This window comes from Lissotriton helveticus, chromosome 12 (assembly GCF_964261635.1).
Source record: "Lissotriton helveticus chromosome 12, aLisHel1.1, whole genome shotgun sequence".
Taxonomy (NCBI): Eukaryota; Metazoa; Chordata; class Amphibia; order Caudata; family Salamandridae; genus Lissotriton; species Lissotriton helveticus.
The window spans coordinates 186,832,195-186,852,948 of NC_136073.1; the positions used below are offsets into that span (position 1 = coordinate 186,832,195).

At 43.2% G+C, this 20,754-nt stretch overlaps 1 pseudogene; it reads right to left on the reverse strand.

Annotated features, from left to right (window-relative positions):
• Positions 1–3,780: 3,780 nt before the first annotated feature.
• On the reverse strand, positions 3,781–4,173 carry LOC144798886 (small ribosomal subunit protein uS8 pseudogene; annotated as a pseudogene).
• Positions 4,174–20,754: the final 16,581 nt, after the last annotated feature.

Here is a 20,754-nt window from a genome sequence, read left to right on the forward strand (position 1 = left end):
TTTTCACATAAGATCCTGCCACTCACCCGGCTTTTGAAGAAAGGACTTAAGTTTGAGTGGACAGCTGACGCGGAAAAAGCTTTTCAATCTTTAAAGAAAAACTTTACTACAGCGCCAATTTTGCAACATGCGGATCCAACTGAGCCTTTCTATGTAGAAACCGATGCCTCAGATCAAGCTGTGGGAGGAGTCTTGTCTCAACGAAATAAGTTAACTGGCCACCTACACCCTGTTGCCTACCGATCAAGGAAATTGAGTCTGGCAGAAGTCAATTACACAATTACTGAGAAAGAGTTATTGGCTATTAAGGACGCCTTCAAGGAATGGCGACATCACTTGATGGGAGAACAGCACCAAGTAACTGTATACACGGACCACCGAAACTTAAAATTCTTGAAGACAGCTAGAACTCTAACTCCAAGACAGTTACGCTGGTCACTGTACTTTGCCGATTATGACTTCGTCATTACCTACCGGCCGGGGACTCAAAATGGAAAGGCAGATGCCTATTCTAGGATAGATACGGAAAATCAGAAAACTCCTTTAGAAAATCAATCAATTATTCCAAGTGAAAAAATAATCGGAGCAACTACTTCAATTAATCTCGAACCAAGTATCATAAAAGCGATGGATGCTGAAACCATGCAAAGATGGGCGGAGGAGAAAGAAGGAAGAAGAATTCTCAATCAGCTGCCCTACTTTCAGGAAGCCTTGTGCATACCCACCAGAGAATTACAGCAACAAATAATGAAAGAGTGTCATGATGCAAAATTAGATGGGCATGAAGGAGAGGCAAAGACCAAGGAATTGATTAAACGACACTATTGGTGGCCAGAGATGACTAAAGACATTGAGGAATATGTTAAGACATGCGAGATTTGCGCTCAGGGAAAATCTGAATGGCAGGCTCCGAAGGGATTGCTTATGCCCTTACCCACTCCACCTTATCCATGGCACACTGTGATACTAGATCTCATTACTGATTTGCCACTTAGTCAAGGTTACAACACCATCCTAGTAGTGGTCGATTCCCTTTCAAAAATGGCACACTTTATGGCTTTAAAAGGAGTACCAACCGCTAAACAGTTGGCCACTCATTTTAGTGCCCAGATAGTGAAGGCACAAGGAATACCCCGAATTGTAATCTCTGACAGAGGGCCACAATTCATTTCCCATTTTTGGAAATCTTTTATGGAAGTGTTGGGTACGGAGGTCTGGTATTCCACAAGTTATCACCCCGAGACTGATGGCCAAACAGAGAGGGTAAACCAAGAACTGGAACAATACTTAAGGTTGTTTCTTTTGAAACAAGAGGGAAACTGGTCGGATTATCTTTGGGCTGCAGAGTTCGCCCACAATAATGCCAAGAACGTTTCCACCGGTTTTTCCCCGTTCTTTATGAATTATGGAAGGCGTCCAAACTCTACACTTAGACAAACTGAGATCTCCGTTCCAGCAGTTAAAGAAATAGTATCTCACCTAAAGCAGGTACATAAGAGTGCAATTGAAAACCTAGAACTAGCTAAAGGAAACTACAAAATCTATGCAGACAGGAGAAGACGAGTTGGTCCCTTTTTGGAAATTGGAGATCAAGTTTGGTTAAGTACTAAGAACCTGGGACTAAAGGGGAACCGGAAATTCCAACCGAGATTTATTGGTCCGTATCATCAGGTGGAAGAAAAGATAAACCCCGTAACTTACCGAATCAAATTGCCACCCAAATTGAAGATCCACCCAGTTTTCCACATATCCTTATTAAAGAAGGCTCCAACAAACTTACAAATTAATTTACCACCAAAACCCCTTCAACTGGAGACAGGTTAACAATTTGAAGTCAAAGAGATACTAGACTCTAAGGTACAAGGAGGAGAATTGTACTACTTAATAGACTGGAAAGATTATGGGCCAGAGGAAAGATCTTGGGAACGGGACGAAGATGTCCATGCTCCAAGGTTAGTTAAGTCATTTCATTGGAGATTCCCAACCAAACCAAGAAGGAGAGAATCTACCTTGTTGGAGGGTACTGTCAGGACTCCCAGACTACAAATGGGAGTGATAATGCAGAAGAGAGGACATTACTGCATTCCGCGAGCAAACGAATATGGCTGGACAGAGTTAACTCGGAAATGGCACCTTAAAATGGTCGCCGAAACCGAGTTGAGGTCAGCAGTCTAGTGTTCCGCTGTAATCACAGCGGAGTCCAGGTGAAGCTCGCGCTTGTCAAGAACTGTGCACTTCACCGAGAATTTCACCGTGACAGGAGTGTTCTAGTGACAGGAGTTTATGGAAGTAAAAGTCTGTGTCTTAAAATATAGTTAGACGTTCCGAAATAGAATTGTTTTAGGGAAAGCTTAAAGTCGAGTTTACTGAATTACCGGAAAAGAAGTTTTGGAGTTTCAGAGAGGGAGAGAGCGGCGTTTCCAGTTTCCATACAGCTGAGGTAACTCGCTGCTTGACTGGAGAGCCGCGTATCGTCTTGGGCACACCTGCGAATGAAAGAAAGGAAACAAGCTAAGTGACATAATTCTAAGGCAATATATTATGTTTCAATAAAGTAACAGTTTAATGTAGAATAATAAATACTTATCAAGATACCTAGTGGAGAACAGAAAAGCTGACAACATCTAGGCTTGGTTGCGTTATTGAAGAATCTGTGAATAAAGAAGAACAGAGGATTAGAAAAGAAAGAAGAAAAGCTAAGAGCAAGGATAAAAGACCAAAAATCAATCGTAAGTTAGAATACATTAAAAAGTACTTAGGTTATTCCAGTAGGTTTTAGAAAAGTCTAACGTTAGAGTACATTTATTACAGATTTATAGAGGAAGACAGGCGGAACAGAAAATGCTGCGAAGAAGACAGAAGGATACCGTAGCTGTAAATAGGAAAAGGGTCAACGACAGAAAAGTGAGTAAGAACCTATAGGGAGAGACAATAGAGGAAAGGTTAAATAGAGCATAAAAAAGAAATCCCATTCTTTAAATTCCAGAACACAGACAGACACTGCCAGGACCCAATAGGACACACCATAAGGAGAAAACTTAGTGAAGCTATAGAAGAGGAGCTGAGTTTCTGGAAGTTAAGGGTAAGAAGAACAGGAGTGTGGAGAGATAAATAAAGATAGAATAGAGCAGAAATGGTGATCTAAATTTTGTCCTTTGCCTGCAGGTTACACCGACGGTGAGGTCTGCAGGACGGACTACCAGAGGAACCTACCAGAACAGTCTCTTCTCTCTTTTGTTATTTTATCCACTTTTCCCCCTTCCCCCTACGATAGCATACTTAGAGACTTGAGTTATTAAGCTCTGGGTTGCTGTCCGGGTGGATTTGGGATCTAGCATCTCTGTTCCTGTGTATCCTTTTAAGTAAAGTATTGTTAAGTCTGACAAAGTACATGGGTAGACAACCATTTTCCAACTGTGCTATGCCTCTTTTCCCTACTCCAACAGTTTTTCTAAAATATCATTAACTAAAATGAATTGATCATTGTGTTCTGTATTGTAGTTTAAAAGTAATCAAATTAGTCTAAGAGATCATTGCTTCATGTGCAAAGGACATTGATCAGACAACTCTGTCATGGCAGTCAATGGTTACCATTTTCCTAATATGTATGTCCTTTCTACTATTTACTATTTTAATGCACCTCAAAGTACATAGAGGAATAAATATTAGAGTGACGGATAAACTGACCTCTACAAACACAGTTTAATTGCATTAACCAATCCATCAAACAAAGTCTAAAAAAAAGTCTATTTTACAATTTATTAGTCTGCCTTATACATTCTAGAAAAAGAATCCCAGGATTTTGCCTCCTGTATGTTTTTGCCTAGCTTCTTCGTGGTCCATGATGCCAGCTGACGTTGTGAGAACAATGTATCCCAACTGGCGAGATGACAACAGATTGTTCTGCCACTTTTCCAGATCCTTCCGTTGCACATCAAACCGTGGACTGATTACACCACACGTGTTTAATCTGCCAGTGAGGTTCACAATAATTTTCCCAGCTCGGTGATCATCAATGATTTCAAATTCACCAATTTAACCATGTTTCATCATCACAGTTAAGAAACGCACGGTCACTTTGGAGCATGGCCTGATCAGAACCTGGCGTTTTCCACGTTTTTCTGTATTGTTAATGCTTTTCAGAGCATCAGCAAGGACATTAATGCGCACCATGGTGCTGGTCCTGTAATATGGCGGCCTAACCGCATTGCTGATTTGTAGAAGTTATGGAATTATCTGATGTGTTAGCGATGCCATGACCCAGAAAACCTCTTTTGTGTTTATAAGGAAGACAGATTCTAAGGATCAAGATGAGATTAGAACTGTTTTTTACCATGTGGTAGAATATTTATCCCCAAGAAAGATCAGGGTCAGGTATCGCAGGGGGAGGTAAAGTTGTTCCAATCTTCCAGAATGTATTATTCCTTTAGAGTGTGCAACCATCATGATAACCGGTAACAATCAATCCGTTTCAGATGTTTCCCTTTGGGAGAAAGTGGATTATTATAAAGTCACTATTCTTGTCAGCTCCTTTAAAGGCTCCATTATTTTGAAACCTGAGCTCAGCCGCTGGTAGCTATGGCACACAGCAGAAAGGCTTAACTTAAGAAAATGTGTAAAGCATTCCCAAGTACCAAAACAGTTAAAAAGTCAAAAATACAACACAATGAAAATCCCACTTAAGCTCATAAAAATAGAGAATATTTTAACCCCTTTAATGTATGTATGTGTCGGCCAATGGCCGACACAGGCACACTCTCCCATGTGCGTGGAGCGGCAAATGGCCAACACCAGGGAGGGCTTTAGAGAATCATCCAGTGCAAAGCACTGGAGGTTTCCTTTTTCTAAAAAAAAACCCTGGGGGATATGCAGATTAGCTTTTACGTCTCTCCCTGTTCCTCCACCATCTGTAACGTCAACACGCTGCGAGGCGCACTGATATCACAAACCCCAACCGGAGCAGTTTGGAGGAAGCAGGTAAGGTCTGCTTCAATGTGCTGTGAGTTTTGGGGGGGTAAAGATGCCCCCATGTATGTGGGAGTCATCACTGGAAAGGGAGAGCCACTCCTTTCCAGCGATGCCTCTCATAAACAGATTCCTGATCGTGGAGTGCATTGCACCACAATACACGATTAGGAATTCCACTAGGCCCCACTACGTCACCAGGGAGGCGACAAAGGGGTTGGCCCACGTGGTAACGGGCTGACCCCCCAATGGGTGTAATTTATAGTCAAAAATATTTAATTCAATATAGTACACAAAGTATAATAATTTAACTTCAGTAGTATCTTAGTATATATCTTTAACACTCAGAAACTTTTAGGAAGCAGTCACACTCGCCGGATGATATCATCAGTGCTGTCATGAGTGAAGTCATTTGAGATGTCATGCGTGATGTCATCAGTAATGTCAGACCATGTCATGAGTAATGTAATATGTGACGTCATAAGCAGTGAATTGAAGGGGCGTTAGTTCTAGTTAGCTATAGGTAGCTATAACAGCTTAATTTCTATGAAATTGTATGAATTAAATCTGAGAATAAATATAACGTCCCTGTATCCTTTATTTTTTCAGTGAATGTCTAAGGTTTTTAAATTCTATTACCTAACTATAATATTCCTGTAACTTTTTTTAATGTATTTCTAATGTTTTTTAATTGTATTAAGTGTAACCTGTAACCCTTTAGAGTGAGTGTGTGGGTGGTCACTCACCTGAGCCAGGAGCTTGGAGCCTGACGCCGCCGTGAGGGAAACGGCACCGGGTGCATCCTTTTGCTCGCTCCTTGCAGCTTCAGCGCCCAGCAGACGCGGTAGTCCCGGCCAGCGGACTACTGCTCCCAGCAGCCCTAGGGAGGGCGTGACGCATCACCACGCGCCCGGAGGTGCCATAAGACGATCGAACGCCTCCCGTCCCGCGGGACGCTCGCGGGCAGGCGCTGGGAGAAGCCCGGGACAAGGGCGGGACAGTCTGTGACAGTCCGGGACTGTCCGAGGCTGGGCCGGGCCCCCCCCCCCTTGACTCTTGCTGGTGATGTATTTTGCTGTGCAAAGTGAGAATTATCTAACTGTGCTCATTCTGGAATTGTGACCATCCTGTCCTGTATATCGTATATTGTGGACTTTTTTATACTTACTGATCTTATATTGCGGATTTAAATTCATTCAGCCTCGTTGGAGTTCATGAAAGCTTTATTTTATTGATATTTTTATTTGTTTGTATTTTAATTTGGTTAAATCGTGCATTTAAATACATAATGTCTAAGCAAAAGGTCCCCAAAAATTCAACAGCAATGGCCACTATGGATAATTACCTAGTGAAAAAAGTTAGCCAAATTAATAAGGAACGAAGAATGTCGCTAGGGAAGGAGACTGCTCCACCTAACTGCTCTACTATGCCTGACCAAAATATAGTAGTACATGCGGATGATCGCTTAGATCTTGTCAACCTTGATGTTTCGACTGAACCCCCAGTCGATTTTGCTACTGGCCTTGATATTTCTGTTGCTCTTACTGTATCCCCCAGTGTATCGCCTGCACCGGCTCCTAGAGCTTTAAGAACCTGCAGGAAAGCACCTACTGCCCGAGGGGGGTATCGTACACGCAATAAAAAAAGAGGTATCAAAAATCTCTCCTGGGACAGAAGATCTGATAGCTAAGAATGCTTCCCCCTCTATGAATGTTGAACAGTTTGATTTTTTAATAAGTATTATTGATTCTAAGGTTGATAAGTTAATTAAGCCTTTGGTAGACAAACTGGATCAGCTCTCATCTGAAGTAAACAGATTAGGTGGGGTACTTGCCTCACATATTGCTCAGGAAGGAAAGTCTAGGCCCATTAATATTGACCCAGGTCTTCGCAAAGTACCCGTAAGGGATGTATGACGTTACAACGCATACTTTTACAATGCCTACCTTTACAACGCATTTTTTGCAACGCAACATCCATTACAACGCATTCCTTTACATCGCATGCATTTACAACGAATTTTTAAAAACTACCTTTACAACGCATTCCATTACACGCATACTACCTTTACAACGCATACCATTACAACGCATAACATTACATTGCATATAAGGTAAGTATTGGATAGTGTAGGGGTAATAATTACTATTCTAACTCCAGGGGGTGCAACAGTAGGGTAAGTGTTGGATAGTGTAGGGGTTAAAATTACTATTCTAACTCCAGGGGGTGCAACAGTAGGGTAAGTGTTGGATAGTGTAGGGGTAACAATTACTATTCTAACTCCATGGGGTGCAACAGTAGGGTAAGTGTTGGATAGTGTAAGGGTACTATGTGTTGTAATGCTATGCGTTGTAATGGTATGCGTTGTAATGACTGTGTTGTAATGACATGCGTTGTAGTGGTGTGCGTTGTAGTGTCATGCGTTGTAATGGTGGTGTTTTAAATGCATGCGTTGTTATGGATGTTGCGTTGTAAAAGTTTCATTGTAACGGTAGTGCGTTGTAAAAGTTGCGTTGTAAAGGTTGTTCCCCACCCGTAAATCCACCAACCGGGGGTGGAACTGTTAAGGAATCAGCTATATCGGCTCCATCATTAATCAACCAACCCCCCATATCCCTTCAGAGTAAGGTAGCTGTTAGTGAGGGAGGCCCATCGATACCAACTAGACAGAAACGCCCGGTGGAGCTACCCCCGGCCTGTGCACCCTATGTGGCCATCTTGACCAACGTTCCTTCTTATGAGATTGATCCCATTAGACCCCAACTTGAATCCCATGATTCGTTAAAAAACAAAACGGTCTCTTGGTTACGCAATAACTGTGGCTTTCCAATTACTTATTCAGGCCAAATTCTAACTACCAGAAGGGTCGATTGGATAGGTACGTCTACTAAAACTTGTAGGGGTGACTGTGTTATTGTCAACTTTAAACACCCCCAACACGTGGCCACAGCTTTGTTAAGGGCTGGATCCTTGATCCCCGGTGAAGACAGAATAAGTGTACGTCCTCTTGGTTTTTTCTATAGCCATTTAATAAAAAAAAAAATCCTAAAACGGGAATTGTAAAACCCCGTCCTAATGACTTTTTGGGGTCCGGGGTCCCTACTCAGAATAGATTCCAGGTATTAAGCTCTCTGGACTCTAATGATTGACTTGCCGGGACAGGGGTTAGTGTCCCGTGCCAGTTCACTGTTGTCCAGGCGCCTGATATGTGTGTCTTACCCCTTGACACCGATCTAAACATGGTGGAGGCCCAAAGTATAGAAAGAGGTATTGGCCCTAGAGCACTAGTGAACAGTGTTAATGAGGCAGTTGTGGGTGACACTGTTCTTCTGAACAATACCAGCGCCAATGTTTCTACTGGCATTTCTATTGTAAGCTGGAACGTTGCTGGGCTAAAATCTAAACAGGATACCTTGGGTTGGAAGGATTTTGTCAACACCCATGATATTTTGTGTTTCCAGGAAACATGGTGTCGGGAGGAGGTACATTTTAAGGGGTTTGTAACATTTAACCTACAGGCAGTTAGCTCTGGACTAGGGAGAGCTAAAGGAGGTCTTACAATTCTGGTATCGATTATTAAAAAAATCAGGATTGTGAAATATTTAAATGTGGGACCACATGTGCAGTTATTGTGGCTCCGCAATGATCAAGGTCGACACATCCTCCTAATTAACTACTATAATAATATCTTCTATGATAGCAGGACATCTGTTGTTAAAAACTTAGCCAGTGCTATTGAGGACTTAATTGACCAATGTAATGTTTCTTTTGATTTTATTTGGTTAGGAGATTTTAACATTTCTTTATGTGAATTGACCTACCAGAAAGTATGTGGGGTTGTTAACAACATTGGTGTCGCAGACCTCCACTTTAGGCATCATAGCTACGGAGAAATATTGTATAAATTTATAAGTAATTATGATTTGGAAATTTTGGATTTTGCCAAAGATGTCAATGGGATGATTATCCCTACTTTTAAAAACTGGAGGACAAGCTCGGTGATAGATCATGTAATTGTGTCATCGAGTATTACCCTTTTTTGCGAAACCCCCAGGATTGTAGTTACATCTTTGAGTGATCATAATTATGTTGTTTTAGACTGCTCGCTATGGAGTGAGAGTCCTGTGGCTGTGGGCCATACTATCACCAACTTAGAACCCCACAGACCTAATGGTGTTAGAGTTAAGTGGGTTGGGGATAGAGCAGATGAACATATAGGCTACATTGTATCTGATTGTTTAACTGACATTACCCTAATCCTTGAAAATAATACCGGGTCCGCATGTGTTTTGACTGCTTTTAACAACATTAATATATTAATTGATGCGAGGTTTACCAGACCAATCAGAGATAAATGTAGTCAAGGACAAGGTTGGTTTGACCATACTTGCACCAGGCTACTAACAGAGCTGAAGAAGGCCCTGGCCATTAAACCTAGGAACACTAGTTTGATAAACAGACAAAGAGCGGAATATCAATCAGCATAAAAAAAAGGAAAAGAGAGCTACAGCAGGAAACATGGGAATCTTTAAACCTACCTGCAGAGATACACAGTAACACTTTATTCTTGGCTACGGTTAATTCCACATTCCTCAGGGAGGATAAGACCCCTGTATTGAGCTCTAATGTCTCTAGTGATTGCTGGGTAACGCATTTCTCTAACATATTTGATTCAAATTGTGTCCCAGCTACTACCTCATGTAATTGGCCCGTATTACCTTTAAATCTTACTGTGGCGGAGGTCGAGCTAGGAATTCGTGCAAGTAAGGGGGGGAAGGCCCAAGGACCCGATGGGGTCCCAATAGATGTTTATAAAGCAGTCCTGGAGATCTGGAGCCCCCTCCTTGCAAACGTTTTTAATGCAGCTGTTTGCATTGAAGCTCCAACCACATGGGGGAATCTATTATTATCCCTATTTTCAAAAAAGGCAATCGGTCTGAAGCAAAGAACTATCGCCCCATTTCCCTTCTGGACTCCTCTGTAAAGGTTATGAGCAGAGTTCTGTTAGCTAGGCTGGAGGAGTGGGTTGAAGATAAGGCAATCCTTTCCGAAAGCCAGTTTGGTTTTAGGAAAGGCAGGCGCACATTGGACCAATGTTTAAATCTTGACCTTATAATGGGGAAATACGTAGAAGCTAAAGGTGGCGCATTATATTTATGCTTTGCTGATCTAAGCAGCGCCTTTGACATGGTTGATCATGGAATTTTATGGCCTACTTTGTTGCGGATGGGCGCCTCAGAGGGTATTATTTTCTTCCTTGCTAGGTTGTACCAAAAACTGCAAACGTGTGTGCGTTTTGGGACAAAGGGAGAATGTACACCTAAATTTAGCGTACAACGCGGCATAAGACAAGGCTGTGTTTTAGCTCCGTTATTGTTTATTTTATTTATCAATGAAATTGATGGGATTTTAAAAGGTGTTCAAGCAGATGCTCCCAGTCAAAAAGGCGTATCATTGCCGGTGTTATTATATGCTGATGATGCCGTGCTTCTTTCCAGGACCCCTTTGGGGCTGCAAAGATTGATGGATAGATTTTCTTTGTTCATTAGTAAGCATGGGCGGATTTTGCGGATCCACGATTCACGAATTTGCGGATTCACGGATCGTGGATCCGCAAAATCCGCGGATTTTGCGGATCGGCGGATTTGGGGGCGGGGCTTTACTGGATAATCAGTAAGTGCTACCTCGTTGGGTAAATGTATAGTGCTTTTACTACACTACAGCTACCTAAAGTGCCCGAGAGTTGTCAACAGCGACCAGGTGTGTGTTACTATGCAATCGCGCCGAAGGGCGCAGGGGTCCCTTGAGTGATCTGCCCATCATAGTGGGTAAATGGCGGGAAGACGGTGCACACCTCGAGTGTGTGGGCGGGGCCAAACGGACGGGGCTTCCATGCGAGTGCACATGCCTCTTGTGTGTATAAAAGGTCAGAGACTGATCAGAGCAACAGATGTAGAAACAGAAGCTCCTGGTCACAGAACAGCACGGGGATTGCGCTCGTGAAGGTCAAAGATGCAAAGGCCTGTATCCAGCGTCACAGCTGATTTTCGACGGTATATTTGGGAAGAAGGCACACCTGCCCAGCCTCCACAATGCTCAGGATTGTTTTTGGGCTGATGAATGAGTCACTGAATTAAAGCTTCAACTAGGGCACATGCTGTATTAATATCTGTAAGTGCTTCCTGTTGAGGTGTAATTTTTGTGCCAGGACCGTCGTGCCAGAATGAACCCTGCCCTTCATATTTATTCAAGAAGACACCACCGTTTTTTTGTAACTAATTTACGATGGCGCCGGCAAGCTGCCAGCGCCATCCTAAAATAGTTACTAAATTAGCTTCAACAGGAAGCTCTAATTGGTAACATAAAGCAGGCGCTCGAGCCCCTGCTTTATCTTATCTATTAGAGCTTCCTGCTGAAGCTAATTAAGTAACTTTAGGATGGCGCTGGCAGCTTGCCGGCGCCATCGTAAATCAGTTACAGACCAGCAAGGCGTGAACTTTTGACCGGGAATCCGCCGCTCGCGAATTGCGGATTTTCGGTAAATTCGCGAGAGTTCGCGGATCGCGGATTTACCGAAAATCCGCAAAATCCGCGATCGGAGCGGATTTTTCGCTCATGCTTATTCATTAGGGACAGGAAACTACTCATCAATAAGGATAAGACATACATAATGACATGTGGGGCTAAAAATAAGAAATCTACTGCCTTTTTATTGACGGTAATAAGGTGCAATCTGTTGCTTCCTTTTGTTATCTTGGAATAACTTTTTCCCATGATAGGAAGTGGTCTAATGAATTTGATAATGTCAGTAATAAAATGGTGAAAAGTGCCCATGGTATTTTTAAATTCGCAGCAAAAATTGGGGATAGACGAACAAGAGACATGCTGCTAATTTATCAAGCGAGATGCGCCAGCATCGCATTATATGGGGCGGCTATTTGGGGTCAGAGTTGTGTGTATAAATTGCAGCTTGAGGAAAATTCTTTTAAAAAAAAGCTTTTATGTCTGCCCCCATCTGCTGCCACAGCATTGATCCATCGGGAACTAGATATTAATTACCTGAATGATCTCTTAGCCTAAAGACCACTGATGTTATGGCGTTCTATATGGCTCCAGGACGAAAAGACTTTAAACAGATCCATAATTGAAGAATGCCTCTCACTGGACCTGTATAGAAAAATCCCATGGATAAAATATGTCTCTGACTGCTATTCACAAATATTCAATCTTGATGTTCTGGGCAATCCTAGGGCTGCACTGGCTATATCAAAAACAGAACTGAAAGCAATCTTTCTGGATAATAGGGCAAAGATGAGGGCTTATACATGTCGGTCCATGACGACAGTTACCTTTTGTAGTAAATACTCCCTCACTGAAGGCTTTCCACCGTACCTTGTGTTGGTAACGAGGTCTTCGCATAAATTTGTCCTAACCAAACTTAGGTTCGGAATTGTACATGAGTTGGTGTCTTTGCCTAACATAAAGCAACATCCTAAAAGACCGTGCCAGTGTGATGGTACATCAAAACAGAGCACCCTGCACTTTTTACTGATATGTAAATTGTACCTGAATTATCGAATTTTGTACCTTAAACCTTTATTTGTTAAATATGGGGTACGTACAGTGGATGAGGCAATGAGTCTTATTTTTAACATGAAATCTGCTGACATTTGTTTTTATACTGCCACGTTTTTAATCAAATCTATAAATGCACGCAAAAGCATGATATTTTAGTATATTGGTCTGTATCGTATTGTAACCTATTTTTTAATTTCCAATGATTTATGTATGTATCTTTTATGTCTGCTTTTATGGTCAATTCTTTTGTACCGAATAAAGCTTCATGAACTGAACTGAGTGTGTGGGTGAGTGTCTCAGTGGGTGTGTGAGTGAGTGTGTGCATGTCTCAATGAGTCTGTCAGTTGGTGTGTGAGAATCTGAGTGGATATGGGAGTGGCTGAATGAGTATCTCTCTAGATATGGGAGTGGGTGTGTGAGTCTCTGAGTGGGTCTGTGAGTGGGTGTGTGAGTGTAAGTGGGTCTGTGAGTGGGCACCTGAGTGTGTGAGTCAGTCTATGAGTGAGTGCATGAGTGACTGAGTTGGTCTGTAAGTGGGTGCATGAGTCTATGGGGAGTCAGTGATTGGGTGTATGAGTATGTGAGTGGGTCTGTGAGTGAGTACATGAGTCTCTAAGTGGGCGTGCGAGTATCTGAGTGAGCCTGCGAAAAGGTGCATGAGTATCTGAGTGAGTCTGTGAGTTGGCCCATGAGTGTCTAAGTGGGTCTGTGAGTGGGTGTACAAGTGTCACAGTGGGTCTGTGAGTGGGTGCATGGGTGAATGGATAAGACAGTTTCGGTATAGGTTTGCGAATGGGTATAACAGTATATCTACGGTATATAAATACGTGTAACAGTTTCTGTAAGGGGTTGTGAATGGGTGTAAGAGTGTCTCTATAGGTATGGGAATGGGTATCAGAGTCTGTCCATGAATATGTGAATGGGTGTGACAGAGTCTGTATGGGTTTGTAAATGGGTCTGCCAGTGACTGTATAGGTTTCTGAATGGGTGTGGCAGTGAATGTATGTTTTTGAATGGGTGTCACAGACTGTTAATGTGTATATGAATGGGTGTAACAGTATCTCTACTGTATATCAATGGGTGTAACAGTGTTTGTGCAGGTTTGTAAATGGGTGTGACAGTCTCTCTATGGGTATGTGAATGGGTGTGACAGTATCTCTATAAGTATGTGAATGGTTGTCACAGATTCTGTATGAGGTTGTGAATGGGTGCGACAGTGTCTGGATGGATTTTTCAATGAGTGTAACAGTCACTGTATGGATATGTGAATGGGTGTGACAGTGGTTAGCCTTGTGATAGGCGGCACCTTCCTTTCTTGCAAATCCCTTCATTCTACACAATTAATTGTGGCATAACTTTTTGTATTTTAATATTTGTACTGCTGGGCATTTTTAAGCTGATGCCTGTGTTTATTGCTTCCTGTTCTTCTCTGTTATGCCACAGCCTTTTCTGCTGATTGTGCAGAGGGAAGACAAGCTGACACACTTCCTGTCAGTGGAACTCCTGTTGGGTAGTAGTCTAGTGGTGTGCGGAGGATTGGCCATGAATTCAGGATGGCAGAACGGACATACAGTGGACGTGCGCAGTGGGCGCGCCAAAGGCAAGCCCGTCTGTGCCTGTCTGAACCTGGACTGTGCGATGCACCAGGATCTCTGTCTTATTTGCAGGGGGAAAATGCTTTTTTTCTGACCTACTCTAAAATCAGCTTCTAAACTTGAGTAACCATTGCAACCTGCCTCCTTGTTCCCTCCCTCTTGACTTTAATAATCTTTATTATAATACGATTAATAGTTGCCCCTTGTATAACTTTCCGCCCAGTCCCTCAATATGCACTTCCACTTTGGTTCATGAGTTCTCTCTGCCTCCTCTTTCTAAGGAAAGGACTACCACTAACATAGCCAGGGATTGCTTTTTAATGCCAGGTCCCTTATTAAAAACAAAGTAGAGGCCACAGAATATATTATGACTCATGAGCCTGACCAGGTCTTCGTTACAGATACGTGGGCCAAAGTCTGATCTGGTCCTGACGCCTGACTTGGTAGATGCCAGCCCTCCGGGCTACTCTATTTTGTGACATGACAGAACTGGCAGATCAGGGGGTGGTCTAACAGTCATATGTACAATTAAGTTTACCTGTCTCATTGACTCCCTTCACAACTCAGACCCATGTGAAGCGCTAACCTTCTCATTATGAACTGGGCCCAATGGATCTTTCACATGGATCCTTGTGTACAGGCCACCTGGACCAAGGTCTTCATTTATACCTAAGATCTTCCACTTATTAGAACCCTATTCGAGCAAAAGTAATTTTACACTGCTTGGGGAGTGGAAAATTATGTATGTAAGGACACTCTGGCCTTTAAAGAAATTGATGTCATGTTGTGGAATGTCTCAACAAGTCCTGGCGCCTACTCACAAAACAGGCCACACTCTGGATAGTAGCTTGACCAATTACACTAGAATTAAAGTTGCTAATTCTCTCCCCCTCACCTGGACTGACCACTATGCTGTACCTTTTTCTCTCTCCTGGTCTTCTTCCCAGGAAAAACTCATTGGTGGAAAGAATACACTTTTCAAAAGGGACAGGAAAGGGCTCACTGAAGAAACCTTATCCCAGGCTTTGATTGATTGCAAATGGACAGCTCATGGGGATGTGGAATCAGCAGCCACAGAACATTCCTCATGGCTTACTGCATCTACTAATATTGCGGCAGCACCTAAGGAAATCCATACACAAAGAAAGATGCCCACAGCACCCTGGTTCACAGGGACATTAAGATTACTTAGATGGGCTTGCACCGGCAAGAATGGGCATGGCGGAAATGTTAAAATCCTCCTGATAAAAATGACTAAAAGGCTATTTTGGCTGATTATAAAGTGGCCATTAAGGAGGAAATGTCTTTGTACTGCACTAGTGAGCTTGCTTCAACTAAATCTTCCAGAGATCTGTTTAGCTGAATAATCTCTTATCTGCTTCCTTAGTGCCTTCCAGTATAGAGGATTCTCAGTACATTTGTGATCGAATGGCCAAATTCTTCTACTCTTAAGTTGTGGATAAATATAAATATCTTGACAAGTGTAACTCTGAGCCTTCTACTTCCTCTTAATTGGAGTCTCAGGCTGTGTTAGGATGGCAAAAAATGTTCTCCACTAAACACAGCCCTAATGCCTGTCTATTGTGTTTACTTTGTTGAAACAGGAATAGACGGAACATTACCTCCTTACTGTCAAATCAGGCTCCCCATCAGAACCTTGCTCTCCTAATGTCTTGCAATTACGAGCTAAGATTATAGTTCCACACCTCCCTGAAACTTTGAATAAAGCCATTACAACTGGGTGATTTCCGTGATCTTGGAAAAGGGCGGCGGTGAAGCCTATGCTCAAAAAGCCTCATTTGGATCCTGCAGAACTAATAAACTTGCGGCCCATCTCCTTGTTGTCGGTGCCCACCAAAATCCTGGAAAAACATCTTAACGTCCAGGTAATTAATTATTTAGAACAATTTCTACTGCTGGATGTTACACAGTTTGATTTCAGGAGCAACCATGGGGCTGAGACTGCACTAGTACCCGCAGTCAATTACATCCTTTCCATGGTTGATGCTGGAGAGGCTACAGCGTTGTTCCTTTTGGACCTTTCGGCAGTCTTCACTACCATCTCCCTGACCCGGCTCGTTGAGCGGCCCCAGGATCTGGGGGTCACTGACTTGGCACTCAAACTTTTGGCATTTTTTTTAGTGACAAGTCTCAGAAGGTTATGGTGAATCAGTTCTGCTCGGAGTCCACAACGTCACCATGGTGGGTGGCTGAGGGTTCCTCCCTGAGCCCTACATTTTTTTACTTGTATGGTTTTTTCACTGGTGAAGCTCATAGGATCTTTCGGAATATGAGCATTGTCCTATGCTGAGGACACCCACATTACTGTGTCTATCTCTAGGGACATATATGTGACTGCCAACAATTAAAAGAATTTCATGCAGGTTCTGGCCACATGGATGGAAAAAACTGCTTAAGACTTAATGGAGATAAGACGCAAGTCTTGATTTTTGGTAGTCGACCATCCGTCTGGTCCAATCTGTGCTGTCCAGATAGGCTGGGGCCTAACCTATTCCTACTGACTCTGTTAAGAATCTCGGAGTACATGATGATAAAAATCTATCTTTTAATGTCCAGGCCAACAGGACTGTTTCGAGCTGTCTTTGGATAATTAGATCCTTAGGAATGTGTTTCGTTTTATCCCTTTACAGCATGGAAGCAAGTGGCCCTGCCACATACTATATCCAGGCTGGATTACTGTAATGGTCTGTACCTAAATATTAATAAGACTTTACTTGCCAAACTGCAGCTGCTTCAAAATGCTGCCCCCAGATTAGTTATTGATGTCCCCAAATCAAAATCAGTTTCTGAGAGGATTCAGAAACTTCACTGGCTACCTGTGAATAAGCTTATTATCTTTAAGGCTCTTTGCATTGTTCATAAGGCCTTTTATAAAACTGGTATGGGAGAACTTAGGAACTTGTTCCAGTGTTAAACTCCTCCCAGACTGTTGCAATTCTCAGGCTGAAACCTCCTAATTGTTTCTAAGCATCGAAAATCCAGATGGGGAGGTAGAATCTTCTCATTGGCCGTGTCCAAGCTGTGGGATTCACTCCCTCATTCCATTTTTAGTCTCCAATTTCCTGTTCCATTTCACAAGGCCCTGAAAACTTGGCTTTTTACTCTTTACGGTCAGGCAGTGGAATAAATTCCTTCTTCTTCTTTACCTTCCAAGACTAACTGCTACTGGTGCCTTGATGCATTCGGGCAACTGCTGTAATCTAAAAGTCTTTTTTCATTATTTCATTCACAGTCTCTTTATGATTATGTGTCTACATGGGTGTAAGAGTGAATATGAGAGTCTCTGTATGGGTATGTAAGTGGGTGCAGCAGTATGCATATGGTTATATCAATATCAGTGAGATGAAGGTATTATATATATATATATATATAGGGACTCAGCGGGACTTGTAAACAGGTAATTTATTGAAGGCTCTGGCATGAACGGTTTCGGCGTTATGCCTTCTTCAAACGCCAAACGTCCTTCTGTAATGATGGCTCCCACGTCGTGGTTCTTAAGAGCTCCTCCCTCCGTGTGGTGGTTGGTCTCACCTGGAGCCAATTGTCTCTTGCTCGCTTGTGTATTGGGGACTACCAGTCCCACGTTGCAGCGCGCTGGCAATTCGCTTCAGGTAGCTGGGGGCTTCATTGGTAAAACAAAGTTAATCACTGCTTTCTTGTCCCAGACTCTCTTCCACCGCCTCCTTGGCTCGGCACTCGCACAGCACAGAACGGGTGTCAGCGTCACTCCACACCCTCTGTGCCTGATGTTCCCAAATGCCTCAAACGCTTCAGGGGCTTCTGTGGCGGGCCAGTGAACAACCCGATATTCTCGGAACACACTCGATTCTCCTATTCATCACTTGGCCACATGTAGAGAGGGTCCCTCGTGCGCGAAATAGGAAACCGCGCTTCAAATCACCTCACATCTCCCTTTTCAAGAAGTTCACCAGCGACTCAGCGGGACTTGTAAACAGGTAATTTATTGAAGGCGCTGGCATGACCGGTTTCGGCGTTATGCCTTCTTCAAACGCCAAACGTCCTTCGGTAATGATGGCTCCCACGTCGTGGTTCTTAAGAGCTCCTCCCTCCGTGTGGTGGTTGGTCTCACCTGGAGCCAATTGTCTCTTGCTCGCTTGTGTATTGGGGACTACCAGTCCCACGTTGCAGCGCGCTGGCAATATGCTTCAGGTAGCTGGGGGCTTCATTGGTAAAACAAAGTTAATCACTGCTTTCTTGTCCCGGACTCTCTTCCACCGCCTCCTTGGCTCGGCACTTGCACAGTACAGAACGGGTGTCAGCGTCACTCCGCACCCTCTGTGCCTGATGTTCCCAAATGCCTCAAATGCTTCAGGGGCTTCTGTGGTGGGCCAGTGAACAACCCGATATTCTCGGAACACACTCGATTCTCCTATACATCACTTGGCCACATGTAGAGAGGGTCCCTCATGCGCAACATAGGAAACCGCGCTTCAAATCACCTCACATCTCCCTTTTCAAGAAGTTCACCAGGGACTCAGCGGGACTTGTAAACAGGTAATTTCTTGAAGGCTCAGGCATGACCGGTTTCGGCGTTATGCCTTCTTCAAACGCCAAACGTCCTTCTGTAATGATGGCTCCCACGTCGTGGTTCTTAAGAGCTCCTTCCTCCGTGTGGTGGTTGGTCTCACCTGGAGCCAATCGTCTCTTGCTCGCTTGTGTATTGGGGACTACCAGTCCCACGTTGCAGCGTGCTGGCAATTCACTTCAGGTAGCTGGGGGCTTCATTGGTAAAACAAAGTTAATCACTGCTTTCTTGTCCCGGACTCTCTTCCACCACCTCCTTGGCTCGGCACTCGCACAGCACAGAACGGGTGTCAGCGTCACTCCGCACCCTCTGTGCCTGATGTTCCCAAATACCTCAAACGCTTCAGGGGCTTCTGCGGCGGGCCAGTGAACAACCCGATATTCTCGGAACACACTCGATTCTCCTATTCATCACTTGGCCACATGTAGAGAGGGTCCCTCGTGCACGAAACAGGAAACCGCGCTTCAAATCACCTCATATATATATATCAAGTTTCACAAGTTGCCCTTTTGGATAGCACTCCCAACAAGATTTTCAAAAGCACTGGGACAACCTTTGTGCAGCACAAGTAATTTAGTCAGTACACGCCTTGCCTGACGCGTTTCAGAGTTAACAATCTTTCTTCAGAGGCAGCATGTCAAACAAAGTTCGTTCCGTGAGCACACCAACTGACAAATCCCCTCTAATTAATATCAAGCCCAGCTGGGCCTAGAAGCAAAGAATCACGGGAGTTGGAGTCATTTTTAAATCCCAAGTGGGTCCGGACACAGAACCTGCTGAAATATAAAGTACATATTTTCCTTTTGTAAGCATTGCTTGCACAAACAACAAAGGATTGTTCCAAAAATAAAGCGCCGCTTGTTGCTCCAAAGCGTCACTCACACAGAATGTCACTGGATTTGCATTTCAGTATCTGCAAAGGTCCTATCCCCGACCTGGCAGGCCGTAATACATCAAGTTTCACTAGTTGCCCTTTTGGATAGCACTCCCAACAAGATTTTCAAAAGCACTGGGACAACCTTCGTGCAGCACAAGTAATTTAGTCAGTACACGCCTTGCCTGACGCGTTTACGAGTTAACACTCTTTCTTCAGAGGCAGCATGTCAAACACAGTTCGTTCCGTGAGCACTCCACCCGCAATCCACTGCTGATGATGTCACATATTACATCATTCATGACATGGTCAGGGACATCTCTGATGACATCGCTGATGACATCTCAAATGACATCACTGATGACATCATCCAGTGACTGTGTGTTTCTGTAAAGTTTAAATATGTTTTACATATTGAAGAATGACTGGATGTATAAGTGTCTGGATGAAAGATTTAGTAGGTACATGACTGAATGTATGAGTGAGTGATTAAATGTGTCTTACTGAATGCATGGGTTAGTGACTAAACTGTCAGAATGTGTGTATTAGTATGTTTGTTGTTGTGTAAGCACCTGCATGTGTTGATCAGTAGCTATATGAGTGGGTATATGTGTTATTGATTGGTTGCCCGAGTATTTGTATGGGAGACTGAGTGTGTGTGTGGGTAGCTGGCATATATAAATGACTATACATAAGAGCCACTGATTGTGCGAGTGGCTGTATGGATCATTGTGTAATTGTATTAGTAATTGTATAACAAAGTAAGTATGTGTTAGTATATGTTTGAATAAGTAATGTGTTGTGTGTATAACTGTATAGTTGAGGAAATGAAAGTGTGATTGATTCTTTGCATGACTGACTAGATGTGTGAGTAACTCCATGGATGAGTGGCAGAGTGTGAGTGTCTGTATAGGTGTTTGAGTGCAGATGATTGTGTTGTATTGATGAGTGACTGTATGTATGAGTGATTGTATGGGTAAATGATTGGATGTGTGTATAGACCTAGCAATCAGTGTGTGCGTATGTACTAACTGGTATTGGTGTGTCAATGGCTTCAAGAATGGTAGTCTGTGTTTAACACTGGGTGTATCAAAGGTTATATTAGAGTGTGAAGAAGTGCATCGTATTATCACATGAATGATATCATCAGTGATGTGATCAGTGATGTCAATTGA